A 23,586-nucleotide genomic window follows, 5' to 3' on the forward strand; every position below is an offset into this window, starting at 1 on the left:
TGTCAATGCTGACTGCATTGCCCAATATGTAGACAGCCAATAAAGGGAGACAAAGATTACTACTATATGAAATACCATCTTGTAAGTAAGTATAGTAAAGGAAGGAAATGAGAAATATGTGACATTAAATGACTTTCAGGTGTTACACTATTCACACCCAACAAAATGACCAGATGAAATCTACGGTTTCCAACACACCCAATTAACACTGATATGCACAGTGAAAAGAAAACAAACATTCTGCATTTAGATGTAACACAACTCATCCCAGCACACTGCAAGATGCATGGAAGAAAGAAATGTAGAAGTATTTTGGCTCCAGTAGCGAGCCAAACAAAAAAAGGCACATCAGTGCAATACACACACAGGGTTGGACCCCCTTTTGCCCTCAGAACTGCCTTATTTCTTCATTGCATAGATTCAATGAGGTGTTGACAGGTCAAATCGCATGACAAGTCGCACCCTACTGTCAGCAATGGCCATGTTCAAATGGATGTGGCGCCAACTTTGCGGTGCCGCATCGATTTAAAGAAGTCGTTCCTGCACTACAAGACTTTCTACGATTTTTGGGTTGTGGGCAGGTCCTGCATTGTACGTAATGACCTCACTTGGCCAGCATAGTAAAACAACTTAAGGGAATGGTCGCAGGGAGAGAAGGATGCCTGAGGGAGGGAAGAATAAAAGTACGTATATCAGGTTATCAGGGGTGGCTCGTCCATTAAGGGCGTCCCTAACCATGTGTCCAGCCCACCATGCAGGACACCGGACGCATGAATTCCAATGAGGGGGGTGGGTTTTTTAAGCACCCGATTAGAGCCAGAGGCTCTAATAGGCTTCAAAATAGGGTGGGCTTGGGGCGTAAAGCATTGCGCTATGAGCCCACCCAGCTGTGTCACAATAAGGAATGAATATTCACTAAGAAGAAATCTTCCTCCCAGCCAAATCAGGAAGCTGGTCTGAGATCCGTTTCCCGATTGGTCGAAAAGAGAAGCGACCCGAATGACCGCCGAGGTTGGGGGGAGGAAACGGAAGCCATCGTAAGCTGCCATGATGCCTGTAGAGGGCAGGGGAAGCCACCGGTGATGCCCGGGTGAAGTGCTGCTCACCATAGATGGGGTAAGTGCCCCGGACCCGACCTACCGAACTGGGGGGGGGGGGGGTGCAGTGTTTGCCACCCCCCCCCCAAAAAAAAATAAAAAAATTACCACCAGCCACCACTGCAGTTTATTCCCATTTGGTCTAACAAATACTTAACTGATGCAGTGCTGCAGTGCGGGGGGGGCACTGCATGGGTAAGTTTAACCTCAGTCTGGATTTAGGCTTTAAAGTGGAGTTCCACCCAAAAATTTCAGGGGGGAGGGAGCAGACACCTGTCTAATCCAGGTATTTGCTCCCACTTCCGGATCGCCGCAGATTCCACAACGATATACGCCATGTCCAGCCCCTCCTCTGTCCCCCCCACTGTCTTCTAGGAGACACACAGGTCTCAGAAGACAGCAGGGACCAGCCAGGACTGCGCAGTAGGGAACCAGGCTGTGAAGCCATAAGGCGTCACTTCCCGATTCCCTTACCAAAGATGCCGGCGCCTCCACCGGGAGTCAAGGGATGGGACGGCTTCAGGTGAGGACATCGCGGCTCCCTGGACAGGTAAGTGTCCATATTTTAAAAGTCAGCAGCCGCAGTATTTGTAGCTGCTGTATTCAATTTTTTTTTTTTTTTGGGGGGCGGAACTAAAAGCTTTAAGCTAGTGCTAGTGATCATGGTGATCTTTATTTATTTTGACTTTAATTGAAACGTTTTGGTTGTTGAAAGACTTCTCTATTAACGAAACTCAAAAGATTAAATGGACTGGAATGTTAATCGCCATTTAAATACGCTTCACTATAGCAAAGTATAGAAGAGGATTTTTCTTCAGGTCTAGGAAAATTACTCTGCTGAAAATGAAAATTACATGTCTAGATTTCTTTTCCCTTTTGTCACCAAAGTCACATTGTCTGCTGTCAAATATACCCTTCTTTTGTTACTTCTCCTTTTAAAAATGATTGCTGGGTTCTATATACCTTGACACGTCATGTTCGTTTCTTTGGATATACAGTACTGTATATCAATTATAAAAACCAGTACTTGCCTTCAGAGGTACTGCAGGTACATACAATACTAAGACCCCTTTCACACTGCAGCACTGTGCTGTTAGTGCTAAAGCGCTGCTTGTTTTTGTGGTGCTTTAGCGGTGCTTTTCGTCCAATGTAGAAAAATGTAAAATAATGCATTTGGGTGGTAAAAATATGAATGCAATCTATACACGGGGGGGGGGGGGGGGGGACCTCTGGGGGAATCTAGGATGGAAAAGGACATGGGGGTCCTAGTAGATGATAGGCTCAGCAATGGCATGCAATGCCAAGCTGCTGCTAACAAAGCAAACAGAATATTGGCATGTATTAAAAAGGGGATTAATTCCAGAGATAAAATGATAATTCTCCCGCTCTACAAGACTCTGGTCCGGCCGCACCTAGAGTATGCTGTCCAGTTCTGGGGACCAGTCCTCGGGAAGGATGTACTGGAAATGGAGCGAGTACAAAGAAGGGCAACAAAGCTAATAAAGGGTCTGGAGGATATTAGTTATGAGGAAAGGTTGCGAGCACTGAACTTATTCTCTCTGGAGAAGAGACGCTTGAGAGGGGATATGATTTCAATTTACAAATACTGTACTGGTGACCCCACAATAGGGATAAAACTTTTTCGCAGAAGAGAGTTTAATAAGACTCGTGGCCACTCATTAAAATAAGAAAAGAGGTTTAACCTTAAACTACGTAGAGGGTTCTTTACTGTAAGAGCGGCAAGGATCTGGAATTCCCTTCCACAGGTGGTAATCTCAGCGGGGAGCATTGATAGTTTAAAAAAACTATTAGATAAGCACCTGAACGACCACAACATACAGGGATATACAAGTTAATACTGACATAATCTCACACACATGTTGGACTTGATGGACTTTTCAACCTCACCTACTATGTAAGTGTTGTCAAGAATAGGGAAGATATAGAAGATAAAAAGTTCTGACTAAATACAAACTAACAGGGCACAAGAAACAAGCTTCTGTTGCCAAACAATAACAAATTATAATTTGGATGCTTAAAAAAAAGGAAGTACAAAAAGCCCCAAAATGGAGCTTTTGATTGTAGTTTTGTAGAGCCAGGGCCACTAACTAGAACTTAAACAATAGAACAATACAAGCTGGCTACATATACAAATGTTTGTTGGTAACTTTCCACAAAAGAAGGAGAACCAATTTGATCTGAAATAACTCGAAATTGACTAAATAAGTAAGGCCTCATGCACACTGCAGATAAAAAAAAATAAATAAAAACTTTTTTTTCTGCCTTCCCGCTTCTAAACACCTATGTGTGCATGGACACATAGGTTAACATGGAGGGGCGTTTAGAGAGGGGAAAAAAAAAAAAAAAAAAACAACACACACACACACACACACACAGCAACTTTTTACTGCTTTTTTTAAGTTACATTTCTCAAGTAAGGAGAAAGGGTATCCAAAGGAGCATAAAGTGCACGAATTGGAATCCATCATTGTTTATTCAAAAAAATAAATAAATAAAACCTTGTATTTAAACAGGATAAGTTTAATAACAAAACAAATTAAATGGCATGGACAAAAATTATTGGACCCAAGCCCAATATATTGTTGTACACCTTTTAGGCTCCATTCAACGCTTTGGCATTTTGGGATCTCGAGGAGATGCGCTGCAATTCTGCCTGTGATCTTAAATTGCATTGCAATCGCAAAAACGCATGTTTGGGTGCCATTCATTTTCAATGGCACCTAAAACAGGGTGTGGTTTTGCCATGTTAAATTGCGGAAAATCGCAATGCGCAAAGCTCGTTTCCCAAAAAGGAGCAGGAGCTTCTTTTAAGGCGACAAGCTTCTCGTGTTGCGGGAACCCGCAACTGCTGCTGCGATTCTGCTTGGGATCACAAAATGCCAAATGTGAATGGAGACTTAGAGACAATCACCGCAGACAACCGACTTCTGTAGCTCTCAACGAGAGGTCTGCATCTGCCAACAGGTAGTTTGCCCGACTTTTCCTGAGAAAACTGCTCTAGCTGTCTCGGGTTTGAAGGGTGCCTTCTCTAAACTGCATGTTCTAGCTGTTTCTATAGATGTTCAATAGGAATTACACTGGGGCTTAGGGAAGTCTAATGCCGCGTACACATGAGCTGACTTTACGGCAGACTTTGCCCGGCGGACGGGATTTCGTTGGACAATTCGATCGTGTGTGGGCTCCAGCGAACTTTGTTTTCTCAAAAGTTGGACGGACTTAGATTAGAAACATGTTTTAAATCAATCCATCAAAATCGAGTCCGGTCGAAAAGTCCGCTCGTCTGTATGCTAGTTCGACGGACAAAAAGCCACGCTAGGGCAGCTATTGGCTACTGGCTATGAACTTCCTTGTTTTAGTCCGGTCGTACGTCATCACGTACGAATTTGACGGACTCTGGTGGATTGTGTGTAGGCAAGTCCATTCATTCAGAAAGTCTGTCCTAAAGTACGTCGAAAAGTCCGCCGGGCAAAGTCTGCCGTAAAGTCCGCTCGTGCGTACGCGGCATAAGGTTTTGACCTTTGCCACTTGGTGTGTTTTGGGTTTTTATCCTGTTGGAGGACACATGACCTGTGACTGAGACAGAGTTTTCTGACACTGAACAGTACATTTTGTACTAGATCGTAATGGGATTTCAATGTACCCTGCACAGATTCAAGGCACCCCATAACAGTAGCAGCAAGCATGCCCAAATACATTTTACCAAGCCACCTCCATGTTTCACAGTAGATACGGTGCTCCTTTGACATCTTTAATTTTTTCATCTGTGAACATACAGTTGATATGACTTGCCAAAAAAAGCACCTGTTTTATCTGTCTACCTTGTCAATATGCATTTTAGCAAATTCCAGCTTTTTTTTTTTTTCTTTTTTCAACAGTGGAGTCCTCCTGGATCTTCTGCCCACTATCGCTCAAAAAGGAAGGAAAGTGCAATCAGACAGTGATGGACTTTGACCATCAGTTCAGCTTGTACCTCACTGGAAGTTTTCTTGACTCAGTTTACCATTCACAGTATTCTGTTTAATGCACAGTTGATTTTCCTCACATCCAAGGATGTTGGTTACACTCCCAATGGACCTAAATTTCTTAATAATAATTGCAACTGTAGTCACAGGAACAAGCTGCTTAGCGATAGTCCTATAGTCTTGGCTTGTATATGCTGATCTATCATTTTCTTTTTGATCTCCTCAGATAACTATCTCCTTTACTTTTTCTGGTCCATGTTCAGTGTGGTATACACAATGATACCAAACAGCAACAGTGACTACTTTTCCACATTTAGGGCTCTTTTACACTTAGGTGTCCATTTATCAAATGGTGATCAGCGGCGATCCCAAGGATCGCCGCTGATCACAGGTCATGAACAGTTTATGAAACTGAGGGAATCAGCAGAGAACATGTTCTCCACTGATCATCGCAGCACACAGAGAATCTGTAACTGACTGTCACAGAAACGGCCAGTTTATGAAGGTGCGATCTCAGCACCTCACTGGCGATCTGTGACAGAATTCTCCTCTCTGATTCACCAGCTCAGAGTTGGAGAATCAGAGAGAGAAGCACGAAGCTGGTTGAGTATTCTGGAGAAAGCAAGAAGTGTTTTGACTTCCTTCTTTCACCCAGTGGCTGAACAGTCAGAGCACATCTTCCCCACCATTACACACCCCAAAATGAGCAGGTTAGGAATATTTTTTTTTTTTTTTTAGATGTTCATGTCTCTGGCTGGGTTCATGCTTGTGCGATGCGTGAACCAGCGCGATTCCTGTGAGGGTTTCCACATCGCACCTGCATTGACATCTGCACACCACTGCAGGTGTGATCAATTTACAGATTGCAGTGCGAACTATGTAATGGTGCAGGAATCGGATCGCATGGGTGATATGCGATCCGATTCCAGTGCTAACCAAATAAAGGGTCCTGTACCATTTTGGTGCAAATGCAATATGATTTAAATTTGCATCGCACAAACATTGCATGTGATATGCACAGCAATGAGTCACATGCAATATCTGTGATTGCACAATTGTGATGCCAGCCTCTTTCTCTCTCTATAATATCTCACAAAAGTGAGTACACCCCTCACATTTTTGTAAATATTTTATTCTATCTTTTCATGTGACACCACTGAAGAAATGACACTTTGTTACAAAGTAAAGTAGTGAGTGTACAGCTTGTATAACAGTGTAAATTTGCTGTCCCCACAAAATAACTCAACACACAGCCATTAATGTCTAAACCGCTGGCAACAAAAGTGAGTACACCCCTAAGTGAAAATGTCCAAATTGGGCCAAATAGCCATTTTCCCTCCCAACGTCATGTGACTCGGTGTTACAAGGTCTCAGGTGTGTATGGGGAGCAGGTGTGTTAAATTTGGTGTTATCACTCTCACACTGGTCACCGGAAGTTCAACATGGCACCTCATGGCAACAAACTCTCTGAGGATGTGAAAAAAAGGAATTGTTGCTCTACATAAAGATGGCCTAGGCTATAAGAAGATTTCCAAGACCCTGAAACTGAACTGCAGCACGGTGGTCAAGACCATACAGCAGTTTAACAGGACAGGTTCCATTAAGAACAGGCCTCGCCATGGTCGACCAAAGAAGGTGAGTGCATGTACTCAGCATCATATCCAGAGGTTATCTTTGGGAAATAGACCTATGAGTGCTGCCAGCATTGCTGCAGAGGTTGAAGGGGTGGGGGGTGGGGGGGGGTCAGCCTGTCAGTGCTCAGACCATACGCCGCACACTGCATTAAATTGGTCTGCATGGCTGTCGTCCCAAAAGGAAGCCTCTTTTAAAGAGGATGCACAAGAAAGCCCACAAACAGTTTGCTGAAGACAAGCAGACTAAGGACATGGATTACTGGAACCATGTTCTGTGGTCTGATGAGACCAAGATAAACTTATTTGGTTCAGATGTTGTCAAGCGTGTGTGGTGGCAACCAGGTGAGGAGTACAAAGACAAGTATGTCTTGCCTACAGTCAATTATGGTGATGGGAGTGTCATGGTCTGGGGCCACATGAGTGCTGCCGGCACTGGAGAGCTACAATTCATTGAGGGAACCATGAATGACAACATGTACTGTGACATACTGAAGCAGAGCATGATCCCCTCCCTTCGGAGACTGCGCTGCAGGGCAGTATTCCAACATGATAACGACCCCAAACACACCTCCAAGACAACCTCTGCCTTGCTAAATCTGTGAGGCATCCTCAAACGGAAGGTGGAGGAGCGCAAGGTCTCAAACATCCACCAGCTCTGTGATGTCGTCATTGAGGAGTGGAAGAGGACTCCAGTGGCAACCTGTGAAGCTCTGGTGAACTCCATACCCAAGAGGGTTAAGGCAGTGCTGGAAAATAATGGTGGCCACACAAAATATTGACACTTTGGGCCCAATTTGGTCATTTTCACTTAGGGGTGTACTCACTTTTGTTTCCAGCGGTTTAGACATTAATGGCTGTGTGTTGAGATATTTTGAAGGGACAGCAAATTTACACTGTTATACAAGCTGTACAGTGTTGTCACATGAATAGATATAATAACAAATTTACAAAAATGTGAGGGATATACTCACTTTTGTGAGATACTGTATATCTATGCACATACACATCTAAACAATATATCCACTTGATGACAAGTGACAGTAAGTCGCTGTACTGCAAGTGATATTTTTATATATACCTGCATTAAAATGATATTATTAGTCATTTTTATATAATTTTTAATTTATTAGTAAAAAAATTTTGTAAACCCTAAAATATGGTTTTACCCATGGACTGTTCTATTACAGTTATACAGGGTTTATCAATTATGAAACATATTTTATTTCAATTTATTAATATTTATACTTGTATACTTTATTAAAATTATTTTTTAATGATTATAAACGTATTTTTCCATTTATCTGAATGGTGTTTAGCTGCATTACATATGTGGATGCAATTCATTTACTGTACAGGCACACCCCACTTTTAAGTACACAATGGGGTTTATTTAATAAAGCTGGAAAGTGTAAAATCAGGCTCACTTCTGCATAGAAACCAATGAGCTTCCAGGTTTTATTACCAAAGCTTAATTGAACAAGCCGAGGTTAGAAGCTCATTGGTTTCTATGCAGAAGTGAGCTTGATTTTGCACTTTCCAGCTTTAGTAAATAAACCCCATTGTGTACTTAAAAGGGGGGTATGCCTGTACACCATTCACGTTTAAATAGGCACATGTATGATCTTTAAATATTGATAAAAACAATGTTTTTAAATAATTAGGTTCATGTATATTGTGTAGGGGGAATGTAACTTTATTATTTTATTAATATGAGGTGTGTAATGTGTGGTGCTTTGTAGGGGTGCAACGGATCAAAAATCTCACGGATCGGATCGATCCTCGGATCAGAGTCACGGATCGGATCATTTTCGGATCAGAAAAAAAAAAAAAAAAAAAAAACCCACACAAATCTTGTTACACCCACCGGAGTTTTAGATTTAAAAGCTATTTTCAACACAAAACTGAGCTTATATGCATAAATACAGTATTTGTGCATGTAAGCTCAGTTTTGTGTTGAAAATGGCTTTTAAATCTAAAACTCCGGTGGGTGTAACAAGATGTCCGCTTGCCCCCTTCTCACTCTATCATTTTTGTACTGTGCAGGAGTGTGGGGTGTAGCAAGATGGTGGCGACGAAATGTCACTTCCTGCCGAGACAGCGGCCGCTTCCGGGTGTACTAAGATGGCCGCCGGCTCCGGAGCTAGGCCGATGCCGCGGCCTTTCCTATGGCTGAGGCCGAAAAGTGCTCCGCGGATCGCGGGTGTGCCGATCCGCGGAGGGTGATCCGTACGGATCACGGATCGGCAACGATCCGTTGCACCCCTAGTGCTTTGTGTTAAACTTCGGAATTTTTCATTTGCTATTACTGTAATCCTGCTACAACACGCGAGATTACAGTGAGAGGATTTCCTGGCATTTGTAGATCGCTTCACAACTCAACAGGAGAACGATCTACAAAGCTTGATAAACAGGCACTCAGAGGAGGGCGATCTCCTCTGAGAATGCCCGAGACGTGAGTAGCGGTATTTTGGCGCTGGATGATAAACGGACACCTTAGTGCGGTGCCTGGCGTTTTTCCACACTGGACAAATCACCAGTCACTACAAGAGCACATAGAAAACAATGCAATGTGCTTAGACACTCATCACACCGCTCCCTACCCACACGGTAAAACACTGCATTTTGGAGTCTAGTGTGAACCAGCCCTTTAATAGGCTGATTACAAGATTGTGCGATACCAATTACAGAAAACTGTTGGTTTGAAATATCAATGATGTTTGATGTAGAACTATAAGCAAATTTTTTTTTTTTTTTTTTTTTTTTTTTTATTATGGATAGAGCAAATAGAGTTCTATCCCCTTTCAGATTTTTTTTTTTTCTCCATCTGTGTCCCATTGTAGAGATTTTGCTTCACTTCCTGTCCCATAGCCAAAACATGAAGTGAGGGGATAAACCTCTCCAAATTAATGGAATCCCTTGGTCACCAGAACTAGTGTCCCCATTGGAAGATTTCCCCTCTAATACATTTCTGGAGACAACCCAAAATTTTCTATTTTCTTTTACATTCACTTTCAATGATAATAGTAAAAAGGACAAATAGTGAGGCACAGACAGCAAAAATAAAATGATGGGTTGTAATCCCTCTTTACGCTATCCAAAACTATAAAAAAAAAAAAATAAAGTTTTGCCTTGATTCCTGCTTTAATCTTTACTAGGGATATCAACAATCTGTCACGGCCAGTTTAGAATGCCTTTGCAGAATAACCAAAAATGTATCTTTTCACACTTCCTTTTTTTTTACCGTATAACACGACAAAGGCATGCAAGTATATATGAGATTGCTTTTTAAAAGAGAAGTATGGGGTTTTTTTTTTTTTGATTCATACTTATCTAGGTGGATGCAGCATCTGTCCCCTGGTGCCTCCAACACTGAGAACCGAGCGATCGAACACTGCAGATCGCTCAGTTCTCATGGCTCCCCGAGCAGAGAGCTGCAGACTGTCAGTCACAGCTTTCTGCTCTGCCCCCCTCCTCACTCATTGGAGCGCTGGGCTGTGGAGGGTCACGGAGTGGCCAGCACAGGATCTCAGCGGCTCGCCAAGAGGCTGAGCTGGGTGCCGGGTCAGGGATCTGGGCGGATCCCGACTCCATGGTTGTGATTACGCCGAGCCTGGACCGGCTCTGTGATATCAGCAGAGAGACTTCAGTCCGCTCTCTGCTGAAACCGGGTCACAGGAGTGCAAAACCAACTGCACTCTTGTGACCCATCTCCCTTCATTAAAATTTCATTGCTTTTCAGAAGAACCAAGCATTGTTTCAATGAGCTGTAAGGCCTCATGTACACTGCTGCTGGTAAACGGACGTTTGGGAACAGTTGGGCATTTTTTTCAACTGCTCCTGAACTCTCCTCTGTTATCTTATCAGTACATGTACACAGGGTCATTTACAGTCGTTTCTAGGCAGTCGAGATTAGAGGCTTTTTTGGAACGCATAAAAATGGGTTCAGAAGCTGTGTTTAGAGGCATTTCAAGCGCCAAACACTTCTAAACGCGGCCACTCGCATTTAGCCGCGTTTTGTTTACAGGCATTTTTCATTTTTGGAGATATAATTTTTTTTTTTTAAACGCTTCTAAAAACGCAAACGCGGCATGTAAACGGGGCAAAACAGACATTTTAAACGTGGGTTACTATGTGTCAAGTTAAATCGTTCAGGAGAGGTTGCAAAGACATCCCGTGTACATGAAGCCTAATGCCCCGTACACACAATCAGTTTTTCTGACAACAAATGTTGGATGTGAGCTTGTTGGCGGCAAGTCCGACCGTGTGAATGCTCCATCGAACATTTGTCGGACTTTCCGCCAACAAATGTTGGCTAGCAGGTTCTTAAATTTTCCGGCAACAAATGTTTGTTGTCAGACTTTCCGATCGATTGTACACAAGTCCGTCGGACAAAAGCCCACGCATGCTTGGAATCAAGTACGAGCCGGAGATATAACTAGCGTTCGTAATGGAGACATCACGTATGTCTTGTACGTCACTACGTTCATAATTGTCGGCCAACATTTGTGTGATCGTGTGTATGCAAGACAAGTTGGAACCAACATCCTTCGAACAAAAATCCACGTTTTTGTTATCGCAAAGTCCGATCGTGTGTACGGGGCATCAGAGTACCAACAAATCTGTACAAGTAAATTCCAAGCATGCTCCTAAAACAAAAAGGTCAAAGCCAATTAGGGGCGGATGCGGGAAACCCACCCAAGTAATGAAAATTCTTGGACGACAGAATAAAAAAAATTAATAAATAATAATTCGGAAGTGATGTCATGTGTTGGAGTGTATTTGTATTGTATTCTCAAACAACGACAGAACTGAACCACGTCCTGACTGCCCATCGTGGATATACATCGGTACTTTGATGTTAAATACCATTGTTTGGGACAATTTTTTTTTTTTTTTTTATTTATTGAAAAAAAAGAAGACTTGTGTAAATATGAGATCTGAGGTCTTTTTGACCCCAGATCTCACATTAAAGAGGTCCTGTCATGCTTTTTTTCCTATTACAAGGTATTTTTACATTCCTTGTAATAGGAATAAAAGTGATCTAAAACTTTTTTTTTTTTTTTAAAGAGACAGTGCAAAAATAAAAAATAAAAAAGTAAAATAAATAAGAAAAAAATTTTTTAAAAATTAAAGCGCCCTGTCCCTCCGTACTCTCGAGCAGAAGCGAACGCATATGTAAGTCACGCCCACATATGTAAACAGTGTTCAAACCACACATGTGAGGTATTGCCACGATCGTTAGAGCGAAAGCAATAATTCTAGCAAAAGACCTCCTCTGCAACTCAAAACTGGTAACCTGTAGAAATTTTGAAACGTCCCCTTTGGAGATTTTAAAGTTTGTCGCCATTCCACGAGCGGGCACAATTTTGAAGCATGACATGTTGGGTATCAATTTACTTGGTGTAACATTATCTTTCACAATATAAAAAAAAAAAAAAAAAAAATGGGCTAACTTTACTGTTTTCTTATTTTTTAATTAAAAAAAAAAAAAAATGCATTTTTTCTCCAAAAATTCCCTTTGTAAGACCGCTGCACAAATACGGTGTGACAAAGTATTGCAACGACATTTTATTCTCTATGGTATCTGAAATAAATATATAATGTTTGGGGGTTCCAAGTAATTTTCTAGCAAACAAAAATGATTTTAAACAACAAGTGTCAAAAATAGGCCTGGTCCTTAAATTGGAGTTCCACCCACTTTTACAACTCTTCAGCATCCCTCACTAAACTGTGCACTGTAAATGAATTGGATATTTTTTCATTTTTTTTCTCAGCACTTACTGTATATCTGCTGTATTCATTTTTCACTTCCTCCTCCCTGGCCGCGGCCCATCGCATAATTTCCTGTTTGCAATGCCTTCTGGGAAGGGGCGGCAACTTCCTCTGACACTGCCGTTGCTATGGAAACCTGACCTGAAACCTATTACACTGCTTGTGCTGCACTGAGCATGTGCGAGATCTGCAAGGATGAGATCCAGGAAGAAATACAGTCTGCCTTCAGATGCCCAGACTTAAGATGGCCACGGCCTGCTGTAAGTTTATAAAATAACAAACTGCTGCTATAAACTAACAAAACAGACCTTAGTTTACATACTAACTTTACTAGAGTACATTAAGCTTGTGTATTATAGGGGTATTTTTATTTAAAAAGTATAATTTCGGCCGGAACACCACTTTAAGTGGTTAAACGAAAACTGTACGATCTGGTATCTGTTCAAACGATCAGATCATCGTACGATCGCTTTCAAAGAGGTATTTTTCATACGATGTTTGGATCATGTGTATGGGCCATTATAATGAGCATAGCTAAAAAAAAAAAAAAAAAAAAAATACAAAAATCTATTTCTGCATGCCTCATGTTTATGTTTTTCCACTATAAGGAATAACAAAATGTTGACACTGCATTGACCTCACATGACCGGAGATCACCCTGGTTCAGTGACCTTGGGAGAAATCACACTGCTGGCGTCTAGCTCTGCAGTCACAAACCACGAAGTCTCACTTGTCCTGAGGCTTCACTGCAACATATCCAATAGCTACATTTGGAACATGGAGCTTGATTGAGGTTTAACCACTAGGGTCCACCAGAAATAGAATAACAATCTGGCTTTGGGTCAGTTTTGGGCTCCATTTACAGGGGCGACTGCATGCGCTGCGATTTCCAGTGGCAGGAATCTGCAGATTGAATTAACAAATGTCTGCAAATAGCTGCGGTTGCTGAGCCTATACAACGCAATGACAGGCTGTCAGTGGCCGCAGCTTGTCCACACAGCCAGCAATTATCTGCGATGATCATGGCTGGACACACAAAGAGTCCTACTGCTGGAAATAGCAGTGTGTATAAATCGCCCGTGTGAGCAAAAGAATAAAAGTACTACTAAAGCCTAAACATTTTAAACACTGCATTAAAGGTAAAAATGTCCAGTACATTTGCTACCCCCCCACCCCAAACCTCCCTGTCAATGACGCAGCTCCAGGATGAATCCGCGCTGTTCCCCAAATTTCGTTATTCTAAAGGAGACACTAAGGACAGAGCAGTAATAGGCCCCTGCTGCTGTCAAATTGCTGGGAGAAAGAATGGTTTGCTAGGAACGGAGTGTGTCTATGGACACGCACAGCCCGGCTCAGGTCCAGGATGGGAGTGAGCATACACAAGCACCTGAACAACAAAAGGAGACACCTGAAATCAAAAAGGACAAGAGGACATCAAGCCCATATAATGATATGACCAGTTTGGACAGCCTCAACTGAATTTAATTAAAAAAAAAAAAAATGTAGCTGGTGCATCAGAACACAGCAACCCAGCTAAGCAATTAGCATTTTTAAAAAGGGACAGCAATGACCACTCCTATATTTCTCCCATTAAAGGGTTACAGTAAAGATATAATCATTAACAGTGTACTTCCAACCGCAAATGAAAGCACAAGTGGTCAGAAAGGAAGCCAACCTTACATAGCAGCAAACAGGAACTATTGCTCATGGCATCCCGTAATATATTCTACACCAGTTTCTAAACCTGGGGGATATTTAAATATAGACGAAAGTTGACATGTTAAAAGAGGTATTTCTGCTTTTTAAAAGTTAAAAAAGCATCGATAAACATTTTTATATTTTAAGCAGATCTTATTAACCACTTCAGCCCTGGAAGGATTTGCCCCCCTTAATGACCAGGCCATATACAACCAATGTAATTTTTTACCCACTAATAGAGCTTTCTTTTTGTGGTATTTGATCACCTCTCCGGTCTTTATTTTTTGCGCTATAAACAAAAACAAAGAAATGGTAGGGGTACAATGTACCCCGTTACCGATTCACATAGGTGAGGCAGGGATCTGGGTGTCCCCTTGTTAAAGGGGGCTTCCAGATTCCGATAAGCCCCCCACCCGCATACCCCCACAACCACCGGGCAAGGGGTGTGGAGATGAGGCCCTTGTCCCCATCAACATGGGGACAAGGTGCTTTGGGGGGCTACTCCAAAGCACCCTCCCATGTTGAAGGCATGTGGCCTGGTATGGTTCAGGAGGGTGGGGGGGCCCTTTCCTCTTTTCCTGCGGCCTGCCAGGTTGCGTGCTGGGAAAAGGGTCTGGTATGAATTTGGGGGGGGGGGGGGGGCCCTAACGCCTTTTTTTTTTTTTTTTCCATTTGGCGCAGGGTTCCCCCTTAATTTCCATATCAGACTGAAGGGCCTGGTATGGATTTTAGGGGTTCCACTTTTTTGGCTCGGAGTTCTCCTTAATTGTTATACCAGAGCCAAAGGGCCTGGTAATGGACGGGGGGGGGGGGACCCATGCCCTCATTTTCAATTAGTTTTATCCATATTGCCGAGACCCGACAATTCATTACAGCCGCGATCAGTTTTAAATGACAATTTTTCCTTTAGAAATGTCATTTTGCTGTGCTACTGTTCTAAACACGGAAAAAATGTGCCACTTTACAGGCATACTATAGACACTCCCCAGGCACGATATTTAAAGGAATGTTTCATTTTTATTGCTTCACTTCAAGCATTAAAAAAAAAAAAATAATAATAATAATAATAATAATAATTATAATAATAATATCACTGCTTCCGAAAAAAACAGCCATTTTTAAAAAATACATTTTGCATTGAAACATGTCCCCCAGGTCCCCAAACACTTTTCATGACAATAACTTGCATATAAGCCTTTAAAATGAGCACTTTCGATTTTTCATGTTCGTGTCCCATAGACTTTAGTGGTGTTCATGTGTTCTCTACCAAACTTTTTGCCTGTTCGGTATGTTCTGGTGCGAACCGAACCGGGGAGTGTTCGGCTCATCCCTAGTCATGTATAGCAGCATACTACAGCATGACCTTTACTCTGTCTACAGCCTTGTGTGTATTCTGCTTTGGAGGTTTCTCACTTCTACATTTCTGCCTTGAAGGTGGTTCCGCTGCCTTTTTATTGAGGCACCCTTGTGTGCGTTTAACCTGTGATGGGGCACACATTCGCCTTGTTCTCATGAAACTGGGGATAGGGGCAGGGATATGACCATGGTGATGCAACTATGGTGCAAGCACTACAGTTGGGGACATGGTCCCCATTAAAATCCCAATAGTGCTTTTAACTCCATTAAAACCTCTGGGCGTTCCCGCTAATGCCTGGTTTTCAAATCTTTACCTTTATATGTAGGGGCAAGAATTAAAGTGGATGTAAACCCAATGTCATCCTTTCTAAACTACTGCCATAGGGGTTATCTATAAGGATATACATGCCTCCTGCATGTATCTTTACCTGTCAAATGTCTCCCCTCTGTCTGTTATGAGACCCGAAAAACTGCAGATTCTGTGGGTGGGTCTGTTGTCTGGAGCTCGGTGGGTGGAGTCGTGATGTCAGTAGACTCCCCGCCCACCTTTACACTTCCCTTGTCAATATGCATTTTCTCCTGTGTATTTCTAACACCGAACTTCTGCTATGATCTCTAACATCCTGTGAAAAGACAGGAAAGTAACCACATGACTTCAGCATGCCAAATCATGGTGAGGTGTGGAACAGCCAATCCTTGCAGAGCTGCTGAAGAAAGGAGTGGGGGTGGGAATTAAAAAATAATGCATGTCTTAGGCCTCTTTCACACGGATGATCCGTATGTCCGTTTTTCATCCATCCGTTTTCGGATGAAAAACGGACATACAGTCATCCCTATGGAGCGTCGGATGTCAGCGGTGACATGTCCGCTGACATCCGACCCCGCTCCGATCCGAAAAGTGTAACGGAGGAAAAACCTACTTTTCCCTCCGTTTTCGGATCGGATCGGATCGGATGACGACGGACACTACGGACCGTCATCATCCGATCCCCCCATAGGGGAGAGCGGCGCTCTGACAGGTCCGTCGCTGCACAGCGTGCAGCGATGCACCTGTCATCTTCCTGCTCAGCGGGGATCGGCGGAGCGATCCCCGCTGAGCCAGCGTGTGTTCACGGGGCGGATCATGACTGATCTGCCCCGTGTGAAAGAGGCCTTAGGCTAGTGCACGAGATGTAAATCACCTGTAACTCACAGCAAGGGGGAGGATTTGACAAAGTTTTTCTCAGTTTGTCAAGATTTATCTCACTGAACAATAAAAGAGGATTGCTCAGAGATGGATTAGCTCTGTGTGGCAAGACTGGGCTCAAATGATAGGAAATCTTATACTCTACAGTATAATATATATATATATATATATAAAAAAAAAAAAAAAAATTTCGAGTTTACATCCACTTTAATGCTCAAAAAGTCACATACAAAATGACTATAAAAGTAAGCACTGCAAAAAACCAAAAGTATGAGCTTAATTAAAAACACAAAAAAACAAAAAAAAAAAACCCACAACATTAAAAACACTACTTTAGATCACAGTTTCTCTGTAGCCTGTAGCCCATGTATATCTGACAGTTTCAGGAAGTAATCAAACGTATAAAAGTATCTATAGCCATTTTTTGTTTTGGACAGAATAGGGATTAGAAGCTCTGTTCATTTTTTTTTTTTTTTTTTTTGCTTTCTATGTGCCTGCTGGGAAAATTCACCCTCATATCTTTGATCTGGTGACTATTGTCAGTAAAAGAGAAAATAATGGAAAATCCAAAATATTACAGTTGTCCCCAGAATAAGAAGTGATGACTGTTCTGGCGTCAACCGTCTAACAAGCAAATACCTCTTAATTTGTAGGTCTCCAGGACAGGAAATGAAGGGAATGCTCATTAACAGGACACGGACAGGAAAAAAAAAAAAAAAAAAATGTGATCCAAACTTTAAAAAAAAAGTTTGGACTATACATATACAGTACTTTAGCATAAGCATTACAGGTTCATTTCTACAAGATGATTAATCTTGCTTTTCAGGACAACCTTGGTGAGGATAACCGAGAAACTTACCCTAGGGTGGTACTACTGCCTGCAGTACCTTCCTGCCGAAGGCTTGATCTGCAGCGGACAGTAAATCCAACCGATAATGTCAGAGAAACATTGAATAATCGGACCAAGTAGCAGTCTTACATATTTGTTCAGGCGTAGCACCGGCCCTTTCAGCCAAGGAAACTGCCATAGATCTTTTGGAATGAGCAGCAATACCTGAAGGGGGTATTTCTCCTTTTGCTTTATAGGCCTCTGTGATTGCCGATCTAAGCCATCTGCCCAATGTACTTTTGGAAGCTCTCTCTCCCTTGCATGAGCCTAAGAAAACCACAAAAAGAGCATTTGATTTTCTGAATTCTTTGGTTACTGTAAGAAAGTGTAACAAACATCTCTTCACATCCAGAGTATGAAAAACTTCTTCTCCCGGATTGGTCAGATTTGGATAGAAAGTGGGCAGGATTATTTCTTGTGACCGATGAAAGGTAGAAGAAACTATAGGAAGAAACGTTGGGTCCGTTTGTAGGACCACTCTGTCTGCGAAAACTTTCAGAAAAGGTTCTGTAACTGCCAGAGCTTGGAGCTCACTGATTCTTCTTGCAGAGGTGATGGCCACCAGAAAAATTGTTTTGAGAACCAAATTCTGCAAGGATGCTTCTTGTAAGGGTTCAAACTGAACTCTCGAGAGACCCTGCAAAACAATAGACAAATCCCAACTGGGAAAGTCTTTAAGGGCTACTGGCCTATTTTGTGCGAGTGCCCTGAAAAATCTTAAATTTAAAGCTTCTTTGGATAAAGTTCTTTCAAAATAAACAGATAAAGCCGCCACCTGAGTTTTCAGGGTGCTGGCTGCCAGTCCCATCTCCATTCCCTCATGGAGAAATTCAAGAACTGATACTGAACTCTTAACCTGGAGGCCTTTAGAGGCACACCTGGAGTTAAATTTTTTCCAGACCTTCATGTATATTGCCCGAGTGACCTCTTTTCTACTTGAAAGAAGGGTCTTTACTACTTTATCAGATAGTCCTTTTGCCTTCAAGAGGTTTTCTTCGGAAACCAAGCGGTTAACTGAAAATAATCCACTTCTGGATGGTTCACTGACCCCTGCGATAGAAGAGCTTTTCTGGATGGTAGCTTCCTAGGAGGTTCCGTGGCTAGATTTAACAGAGCTGCGAACCAAGGCCTTTTTGGCCAGAAGGGAGTGACCAGGATCAGATTGGTCTTTTCTTCTCTGAACTTCCTTAAGACCAGTGGTATCAGAGGAAAAGGGGGAAAAGCATAGCACAGCTGGTAATGCTACGGATGGGCGAAAGCATCTACGCCTACTGCTTGATCTCCTCGGTGGAGAGAGAAGAATTTTCGTACTTTTGAGTTTTGTTGGTTAGCAAACAAATCTATTTGGGGTTTCCCCCAAGCTTTGGAGATCATCAGGAAGACTTCTTGATTTAAGCTCCATTCTGCTTCCACCAATTTCCGTCTGCTTAGAAGATCTGCTAGCAGATTCTGAGAACCTTTCAGATGAACTGCTGATAATGAGGCCACGTTCTGTTCCGCCCAGGTCAGTAATTGACTGGCCAACTCTAGGAGCCTTTTACTCCGGTTCCCACTTGTTTCATTATGTAGGCTACTGCAGTTGTGTTGTCTGACAGTACCTGAACATGATGGCCCTTCACTAAATCTTGAAAGGCTAGGAGACCCAAAAAAATTGCCTTCAGTTTGAGGAATTTTGGGCTTCCGACTTGGACCAGACCCCCTGTGAGGTCTGACCATCCAGGTGGGCTCCCCAGCCCCAGGAACTCGCGTCCGTCGTTAGACGCTTATCCAGGGGAAAGACCCAAGAAAGGCCTTTTGTCAGGTTGGATGGATTTCTCCACCACCAGAGAGCCCTCTTGACTTTTAAGGAAAGGTTTACCTGTTTTTCTAATGGTTCCTGGTATGACCAACTGCGCAGAATGTATAACTGGAGGGGCCTTGAATGCAATCTGGCCCACTGAATGGCGGGAATCAATGCTGTAAGAAGGCCCAACACCGCCATAGCTGACCTGACTGATACTGATTGGTTGTTCTGAACCTGTTTCACCGCTGATTGGATCTTTTCCCTTTTTTCCTGCGGTGAAAAGACTTTTTGAAGTATCGAGTTTATGGTGTAGCCTAAGAATTTCATCTCCTGTGAGGGTTCCAGATTGGATTTTTCCAAATTTAGGAGCCACCCTAAGTTCTTAGTTCCTAGGATTTGTTCTTTGGAATCTGCAAAGAACAACAGGTCGTCCAGATCGGGGACAACTGAAATCCCTTTCAACTTTAGAGGTTCCAGAGCTTCCGCCATAATTTTTGTGAAGATCCTGGGGGAGGATGAAAGTCCGAATGGTAGAGCTCTGAATTTAAGGTGCCATACCGAGTTCCCCAGATCCACTGCCAGGCGTAGAAACTGTTGAGAAGTCTGATTTATCGGAACATGAAGATAAGCATCTCTTAAATCCAGAGATGCCAGAAAACAGCCTGGAGTCAGTAACTTTGTAATTGAAAAGATTGTATCCATCCTGAAATGTTTGTACCGTATTGATTTGTTTAAGATCTTTAAGTTCAAGATCAAGTGAGGCTTCTTTACCAGTAATATATGAGAGTAGAAGCCCCTGCCCTCCTGATTTTTTGGGACCTGGATGATCACTTCTTGCTGAATTAGATCATGCAGTAAGTTCACCATTGCAGAAGCTTTTTCCTGGTCTTTTGGTAGGGCTGTAACACAAAATCTGCTTGGGGGCGGCTCTGAAAATTCCAGCCTGTATCCCTGATCTACAAGTCTGTTTGTGAAAAGCATCATAGATGTCATATTCCACTGTAGGTGAAAAGCTGACAATCTTCCCCCTACGGGGGGGGGGGGGGGGGGGGGGATTGTCACTTACTTTTAGAGGGCTGTTCTGGGGGAGATCTCAAAAGAACTCCTCCTCTTCGCTTACCCTTTTTGGGAGACCCAACGGCTCTTACGGTCCTGCTCCTTACTCTTATGGGGCTGTTGAACAGCAAAATTATTTTTAATCGGCTGTTTTTGGCAGGGAAAAGCCTTTTTCTTGTCGGCTGTCCTATCTAAGAGTGTTTCAAGGTCTGGGCCAAAAAGGAAATCACCTGAAAAAGGTAAACTGCGCAGTTTAACCTTGGAAGCTGTATCCCCAGACCAGGTCTTTAGCCAGACCGCACGTCTGGCTAAGTTCACCAGTGCTGATGACCTTGCCGCCAACTTAACTGACTCAGCTAATGCATCAGCCATATACTTAACAGCTTTTAGTATCAGGGGAAAGGACGCTAACAAATCTTTGCGTGGTGTGCCTGCTTCAACATGGCTTCTCAGCTTTTCCACCCAGCATTCCAGGTTCCTTGCTACAACCGTGGAAGCCATAGCAAGTTTGAGACTGACTGATGTAGCATCCCAAGCTTTTTTAAGAAAGGAGTCTCTTCTTGTCCATTTGGGTCCTTCAGTACCCCCATGTCATCAAACGCAAGGTCTGTGCGTCTAGAAACCTGCGAGAAGGCCGCATCTACCCGTGGTTTCTTGTTCCAAAATTCAGAGTCTTTATCTTCGAATGGATACCTTCTCCTAAGGGTCTTGGAGAAAAAAAGCTGCCCTCTCAGGGTCCTTCCATTCTTTCTTTACTGACTCTGATAGGACCCTATGAACTGGAAACACTTTGTGTTTAGATTCATCCAGACCCTGGTACATTTTATCGTGTACTGACAATTTTACCTTTTCTTCCTGAATTTCAAGAGTAGTATAGATTGCTCTTAAGAGGTCATCCACTTCCTCTAGGGATAGCTTGTACCGAGAGTTTCTGCTATCGTCTTCCTCTTCCTCCTCGTCTGAGTCCCTGAGTAAGAGGAGAGTACTTTCTCCATAGTCACCGAAGTCCTCCGTTTCCACTAGTCTGGATGAGGATGCTTTAGGACTAAGAGGTGGATTATGGGGCTCAACCTGAACTGCTGGGTTCTGTACCAAAAACACGAGTTTGTAAGTTCCCTTACAGAGGAGAATAAGTCCTTGTATTGCTGGGATGTTTCTTCCTCTGCCAGGTCTTTAATACAGGATCTGCACATTGCCTTCTGCCACGAATCTCTAAGAGGGTTCTTGCAAGAAGGACATTTCCTCTGGCTTGGTGGATTTACATGCTTAGTTTTTCCTAATGCTTTTTCCTGCAATGACAAACAATTTAAACTAAGCCTAGTGTCCCTAACAATACAGAACATTAGTGCCTAACAGACCCTACCACCAGGCCAGAGAAACACAGAAAAACCCCAAGCAGAATTGAAAGGGAGTCACCCAGTCCACGCTGCAGGGTCCGAGTGAAGTAACCTCTGACCCTGAAGCTGCAGGCTCCCCTCATGGAGGAAACAAACAAATCACCCAAAGCCCATAAGGATCAGAAAAAGGCACCACTGCACCTCACTTACCTGGGCTTGACCGGTGCTAAGGGCACCTGCATCCGCCATGGCTGTTTTGCTCTCATCCATTGTAAAGGGAAAACAGCAGCCAGAAAGAAAACTCACAGGATTTTGAAACTTTTCCCGGCCCCCGCGTCATCAGCGAGGGCCGGAAACATAAGCGTAGGTCATCTGACCCGCCCCATGGTCTCTGCGTTCCAGGCGCTTGGAACAAGCAGGGCCATGCCCCCTCAGGAAGCCGTGTCACCAGGACTGACGCACACTCGCCGGCCGGGACCCAGAGCCGAGATGCAGGACATGCCGCTGACCTGCAGCAGCACCCGCCTCAAGCACCAGAGCCATCTCCAAACACAGCGGAATCCAGGCACAGAGACGCCGCACCTCCTGAGGGCCCTAACTTCCCTGAGATGGAGAGACTGGGGACACCAGGACACCCCCCGCCCCTGGGGGGGGGGGGGGGGGTTGCTGGATGGTCGGTAAAAGAAAACAAAAAAGGTAAGCCTGACACTCCTCAACCTTGGAGAGAGTGCAGCTGAGGCCATGGTGGAAGAGGAGGGATTTAAAGGCTGCATGTGTTTCCTGTGAAGAAGGCAGAGCTACGCTCTCTCCAAGGTTGTCTTGAAAGGCGAGTTGAGAAAAAAAAAGTTTCTTTGTTTCTGTTATAACATTTTGTAAATAAGTAAGTTTTCTCCTTCACTGATGAGAAGGCACTAATATGCAGCCTTTATGGGCACTGACAGGCACTGATGGGGCTGCACTGATAATCAGTGCACTGATTATCAGTGCAGATCCCCCTGTCAGGAGAGTCACTTATTAGGTCTCCTCTACTCACACGCTGTCAGCATAAATAGAGGAATGCCTATAACCGGCACTTCCTAGTTACGCTGTGATCAGCTGATTGGACACAGCTGATCACATGGTAAAGACCGTACTGTACATCACAGGCTCTTTACCGTGATCAGAGATGCGGTGTGCCTCTCCCAGGGGCGCACACAAGCGGCTTGTTCTGAAGGACATCATATGTGGTCCAGTCAGAACAGGAGAGCCACCGCCTGGCTGTCATTTTACTATGGGCCGGGTGGGATGTGGTTAAAATACCAAGAATTTAATTATTCAGTGTAAATAAGTGAAATGATCAGGACGTGTAAACATAAGAAATACATTCAGGCTCAGTGCACATCTATGAGCTACTGCTGCAATGCATGTGCACAGATGAGCGTTTTCCATGTGTTGTATTGGGCAACCTATTCATGTGATTGGGCTGCCTAACGCACATGTACATTTTTTTTCCACACACATCACACCAAAACGTATGAGTAACACGTGTTTTTGTGCATGGCAGCACACAAATATGTATGGAGCCCAAATGAAAGAATGTATTTGTGATGATAAAGTAACTATGGATCTAATTTACTCCCCTGAGCTCGTTTGTTCCCATGCTGCAGACGTGCGCACACCCTCTCTGGCCGGGGTCTCATCTCTTGATTGGATAGATTGATAGCAGCGCAGCCATTGGCTCCCGCTGCTGTCAATCAAATCCAATGACGCAGGTGCCAGGGGCGGGGCCGAGACCAGCATTCTGTGTATGGACGCA

At 43.4% G+C, this 23,586-nt stretch overlaps 1 protein-coding gene across 9 annotated transcripts in view; it reads right to left on the reverse strand.

The window, feature by feature from the left end:
• INPP4A (inositol polyphosphate-4-phosphatase type I A) overlaps positions 1–23,586 on the reverse strand; it is a 192,851-nt gene that overhangs the window by 160,313 nt on the left and 8,952 nt on the right. Inside the window, exon 1 of one of the 9 annotated variants that reach the window (XM_073614656.1) lies at positions 21,301–21,757. The exons of the other annotated variants lie outside the window; for them this stretch is intronic. The gene's annotated coding sequence lies outside the window, so the exon portion shown is untranslated. Of the gene's footprint in view, positions 1–21,300; positions 21,758–23,586 lie in introns of those variants that run through there. 9 annotated transcript variants of the gene reach the window in all.

This window comes from Aquarana catesbeiana, linkage group LG02 (genome assembly GCF_042186555.1).
Source record: "Aquarana catesbeiana isolate 2022-GZ linkage group LG02, ASM4218655v1, whole genome shotgun sequence".
NCBI classification, from domain to species: Eukaryota; Metazoa; Chordata; class Amphibia; order Anura; family Ranidae; genus Aquarana; species Aquarana catesbeiana.